We start from the raw sequence: 5,828 nt of genomic DNA, 5'->3' as shown, positions 1-5,828 counted from the left end.
TGTGCGTCATCAATTTAGGATCAACAGTGGAATAAGTTTGGTGAGCTCAAGACGGGTAAATCCTTCAGCCCTGCGGTAAACATTTAGCACAATGCATTTCAAGTATAACCTCAGAAGGCAACAATGATAAGCATAGCTGCACTACCTCTGCATCACATTTCCTGATTAAGCTTTTGACAAGGTCCAGGCCTCCAGCTATGGTGAACTATAGTGAGTCAAATTTACTAAAAGCAGTATGTGAAAACAATCATTGTGCTTGCACTTTAATTACTTTAATCCCTTATTGTGGAAGATGATTCTGTTACTGGATTCAGCTGGATAAGTAAAGAATGCTGCTTTTCTTCAAACCACAAGAAAGCAACAACATTCCATTTTAGCGGGTAGAAGTATTTGGAATATTTTGTGCATCTGCCAAATAGAGTTTTTCTGTGGAAGAAGACAGTTCTAAATCAGACAGAAGCCTATCCAGATTAGAGTCACTAGCTGTTTTCCTTTTATCCTTAGGAAGTTTCTCTAACTCCCCATAGAGTTCCAAATTCAAGTGAGCTAATTTCTCCATTCCCCAAACACGTTCCATCTGTTCAGTGGAAAATTTGTTTCTGAACGCTTGAAGTTTTCCAGAGGGGAAATCATTCAACAGGCTGAGAAGCCCCTTCTCCATCTCCTGAACGTCTGTAAGAAAGCAATGCTGAATCGGAGCTGACTGAGCACCTTTTCTTTCTTCACTCTGAGGTTTTGTCTTTTCTTTCATCAGTCTTTTTAACTTTGGTTGCTATGAAGTTGACTGTGATGCAGGATTTGAAAGCTCTGGGCTTTTAGTAACTAGAAAGGCTTTTTTTTTTTTCTTTGCAATAATAACCTGAGTAGAGTGGGCACTAAAAGACTTAGGAGCCCTCCTCTTCATTTTCTGTTCCTCCATTGTTTCAAGGCCAACTTCTTTTTTTTTCTTTTCTTTCTTTCTTTCTTTCTTTTTAAATACATTTGTCTCTGCCTCCCCCCCACCACTTTCCCTTGCCCCCTCCCTCCTGCCCTCCCTCAGCTACTCCCCTTTGGTTTTGTCCATGAGTCCTTGCTATACGTTCCCTGACTTTCCCCTTCCCTTCCTTTTCCCCGCTCACCCTCCCTCCTTCCCTCTTGTCTCTGTTGATTTCTTTTCCTTTCAGTGTTGCTGGTCATATTTTCCTTGCATCTTTGTATTGTTGGTTAGGTTCCGCTTATAGGTGAGATCATATGGTATTTGTCTTTCGCCCCCTGGCTTATTTCGCTTAGCATAATGCTCTCCAGTTCCATCCATGCTGTCGCGAAGTTTAGTAGTTCTTTTTTCCTTTCTGCTGCGTAGTATTCCATTGTGTATATATACCATAATTTTTTGATCCAATCATCTACTGATGGACACTTAGGTTGCTTCCAACACTTGGCTATTGCAAATTGTGCTGCTATGAACATTGGGGTGCATAGGTTCTTTTGTATTGGCGTTTTGGTGTTCTTAGGGTATAGTCCCAGCAGGGGAATCACTGGATCAAAAGGCAGTTCCATTTTCAGCTTTTTGAGGAAACTCCACACCGCCTTCCACAGTGGCTGTACCAGTCTGCATTCCCACCAACAGTGTACTAGTGTTCCCTTTTCTCCACAGCCTCACCAGCACCTGTTGTTTGTGGATCTGTTTATGATGGCCATTCTGACCGGTGTGAGGTGGTACCTCATGGTGGTTTTGATCTGCATTTCTCTGATGGCTAGTGATGCTGAGCATCCTTTCAAATGCCTCTGGGTCAAGGCCAACTTCTTAACATACTTCATACCTGAGGAAGGAAGGGATTGGGTCCTCTTCCTAAACCTGCAAAGACCCCGGAGCCTCTGAAGCCACTGATTCATATGCAGCTGCCGAAGCTACTGCTGCAGCTTGAGCCAGGGTCACATTCCGGACCCCGCCCCTTCACAGTGCCCTTTGTTGACCATATTATTTATTTGATTACTGTCTGTCTCATTAGGTAAGACCTAAGCACCTCGTCTGCCTTGGGTACTGCAGTATTCCAGCACCTTGAGTCTTGCCCAGTACACAGCAGGCTTTTAATACTTAGTTATGTATAACTGAGTAAGTAGGTGATTCGGTTTAGAGTTTGGAGAATGATTTAAGGACTTAAAAAGAGGACTTTTTTACCCCAATAGATTTACGTTAAAAAAGAGGATTTTAAATTTTCAGTAAGTTACCGTCTTTCCAAAAAGAAAAAGAAAAATGAATTGGGATTATCTTGTCTATTGCCAACTTCAAGTTTTGCCAAAAAGACATTTCATGGACCTTATACTTCTGGTGAACTGATACAGAGTAAAGATATATGTTTGCACCAGAAGAAAAAACATTTTAAAAATGCTTTAAAAATTTTATTTATTTTTAGAGAGAGGGGAAGGGAGGGAGAAAGAGAAGGAAACATTGATGTTCAAGAGAAACATCAATCTGTTGCCTCTCACATGCCCCTACCCCGGGGCCTGGCCCACAACCCAGGCGTGTACCAGTGTAGAACTGGTGACCTTTTAGTTTGCAGGATGATGCCCAATCCACTGAGCCACACCAGTCACAGCAGAAGAAATAATTAACATTAGCAAACATGGCTATATCTTAAAAGTTTAAAATATGACTTTGTTAATATTGCCTCTCTGAAATCTTATCTACATTATTTTTTGGTCAGTGTGGAAATTATTATAACAAATAGGGCCCTCATAAATAATGGCAATTGATTTAGTCCCTCTTTCCTCCACTTTCCTCATCTGTAAAATGGAGTTCATAATCCTTATCACATAGAATCATGTGTACTAAGTGCCTAGCTTTAGTATATATTTAACAAATATTATTTTGTGTTGTTGTTTTCTGTAAAGTACTGAAATCCAGAAGCCCTTTGAGTAGCATCTGGCCTGCTCACTGATCTTCTTCAGCCACACTGCACTCTATTACATATCTTCCCTGGAAGGTCATTTAGGGGGCATTATGGGACACAAGAGTGTTCTGATTGTAAACAGCACCTGCTTGTCAGAACAACAACAACAACAACAACAAAATCAACAATTTTTTCAGTCTCCTCTCCAGCATCAATTGTGCTTCAGTAATCTAATACTAAAGGGGTATCTGAACTGCCTGCGTAAGGAGATGGTGCACCCATCCAAGGGGAAGCTACCCGTTCATTAGAGGCCACCGCTGTTGCAAAACAAAATGAACCAGAGTAGTAAATTTCAGGGATGCCTTCCCAACAAGAGGCAATTAGCTATGTGAGAAGAGCTTTGACTGCCTCATTCCTCTCCTTGGCCTCATCTTGAAAACAGAGAAGCAGACAAGGTGTCCCAAGGGATGGCCCAGCCTCCATCTGCTCTCCAAGGCACTAGAGTGGGAGTGGGAGTGAAAAAGTCAACCAGTCTCTGCCTGCCGTAAGTCCAGTTTATATTGTGGGAGGTGGAGAGCTTTGAACCAATCATAAGCCTGACGTTTTAGACCAGACAGAACTGAATTTTAGTAGTCAAATCACGGAAGCTGCCCAAGGTGTCATTAAAGTACAGGAGGGAGATTTGCCACATCATAGTTGAAAGCAGTAATCAGTAATAACACCTAATAATTACTGAATGCTTACTATGTGCTTAGCCTGTCAACAACTTTACATATATTATCCTCTCTAATTCTCATAATAACCTTGTGAGGTAGGTCCATTATAACCTCCACTGCACAAGAGGGAACTGAGTAGCTAATTTGCTTAATTCGGACCCCAGCAGTCCTGCTCCAGAGCCAAGCTCCTGACCAATTTGCACTATTGTTTCTTATACCCTGGATAGGTGAGATTTCTTTATAAGCCAGTGTCAAGACCATATAATGTGTCAGTTCGGAGTTCTCTCTTCTGCTTATTCAAATAATAAAATCTCTCAGGGTATGAATTCCAAATCTTAGCTTATTCAAAACAAATATTTTAAAGGTAAGGCTCACTTGGATTGTAGGATAAAAGCCAAATTCAAAGTCCTGCAACCAAGACTGCTCTACCCAGCAAGGCTCTCATGAAATGAGAATGAAAAGCCAAAATAAGGAATTTCTCAGACAAAAGACAACTAAAAGAATACACCTCCATCAAACCAGCACTGCAAAATATGCTAAAGGTGAAATATGCTTTAAGATGAATAAAAAGAGTCTATGAATACCAAATTCCTTTCACAGCTGCCAATACTTGATATTACCAGTATTTTTTAGTACATATTAATCTGATTGTGACAATGATGTGTTATTTTAATTGTTCCTTTATTATTTGTTGAAACTAAACCTGTTTTTTGTATATTTCATACCAATTTCTATTATTTTTAAAAAGCTTTAAATGACTGTTTGGTATTCATTATCCATTTTTTGATTAAATGTTTGTAGAATTTTTTCCCAGAAAACAAAACAAAACAATCCATTAACCCTTTTTTAGATGTGTTGCAAATACTTTCCTATTCTATTACTTGTCCTTTCATTTTTTTATATGTATATTACTGTACAGTCTTAAATGTTTAATATAGTCATATTGTCAATATTTTACTTTATAGCTTCTGGGTTTGAATATTTTACTTCAGGGTAAGAAAAATATTAGTTTGTAATTTCTCCTAAAATTCCTTAGATTCTACATATTGATTGTTAACTCACCTGAATATTTCTTGTAAAATGTGTGAAATAGGGCTCTATATTTGTTTTATTTCAAGTAATAGTGGTCCATTCACCTTATTTGTTGAATAAGCCTTATTTTACCCATTGATTTGAAATATCAACATAATTATAGGTTACATTGTTAGACAGATATATACATTTGTCTCTAGAATGCTCATTATATTTAATTGATCTACCTGGTTATTTCTGTGCTGGTGTCATGTTGGTTTAATTGCTGAGAGTTTATAATGGATTTAAACTTTTTAATATTTCATAATTAACTTTGACATTTAAAAAAAATAAAATCAATCTGCATTTAAGAGAGAGAGAGAGAGATGAAACTCCTACCATTTGTGACAACATGGATGGAACTAGAGAATATTAAGCTAAGTGAAAAAGCCAGTTGATGAAAGACAAATACCATATGATCTCACCTATAAGTGAACTCTATTCAACAAAATAAACTAACGAACAAAATAAACCACAGGCATGGAGCAGACTGAAAGTGAACAGAGGGGATGGGGAAGGAGGACAATGGTGGAAAGAAGGAGAAGGAACTAGATAAAGAACATGTATGAATGAGCCATGGACATGGACAACAGAGTGGGGACTGACTGTGGGAGCGGGGGGTGGGAGTGGGATGGGTGGAGGGGGGTAAAGGGGGAAAAACTGAGACAATTGTAATGAATAAACATGGTTTTTAAATTTAAAAAATAAAAGCCAAATTCAATTGCCTACCAGAAGAGCTAAGAGGACATCTGCTCTATGTGCTATTGCCATTTATTTTTAATGATCTCTGAATTTTTTTTAATCCTCATTCAAGGTCATTGTTTTTTATTTGCTTTTTTTGAGAGAGAGAGAAAGAGAGAGGAAGGGCGAGAGAGAAACACTGATGTGAGAGAGGCATTGATTCGTTACCTTCTCATGCACCCAGACTGGGGATCTGTACCAGACCGGGGATTGTACATGTCCAGACCGGGGATCGCACACACCTGCGCCCAGATCAGGGATGAACTCACAACCTAGATATGTGCCCTAACCAGGAAATGAGCTTGCAACCCTTTGGCTATGGGATAACGCTCCAACTGCCTGAGACACACTGGCCAGGGTGATCTCTGAACTTTTACTAGGCTTCTGTCCCCGCCCCTGCCAAGAGGTATCCTACTTCCGCTTCCTTAAA

The 5,828-nt window shown here is 39.4% G+C and overlaps 1 pseudogene; it reads right to left on the bottom strand.

The window, feature by feature from the left end:
• Positions 1 to 373: 373 nt before the first annotated feature.
• Positions 374 to 1,858, bottom strand: LOC129078053 (coiled-coil domain-containing protein 28A-like; annotated as a pseudogene).
• Between the last annotated feature and the right edge of the window lie 3,970 nt (positions 1,859 to 5,828).

The sequence above is a fragment of the Pteronotus mesoamericanus genome, unplaced genomic scaffold, assembly GCF_021234165.1.
Source record: "Pteronotus mesoamericanus isolate MK-2021 breed Mesoamerican mustached bat unplaced genomic scaffold, CSHL_Meso_final contig_1189, whole genome shotgun sequence".
Taxonomy (NCBI): domain Eukaryota; kingdom Metazoa; phylum Chordata; class Mammalia; order Chiroptera; family Mormoopidae; genus Pteronotus; species Pteronotus mesoamericanus.
The sequence above is the reverse complement of the archived record's forward strand: the minus strand, read 5'-3'. Positions and strand labels throughout refer to the sequence as shown.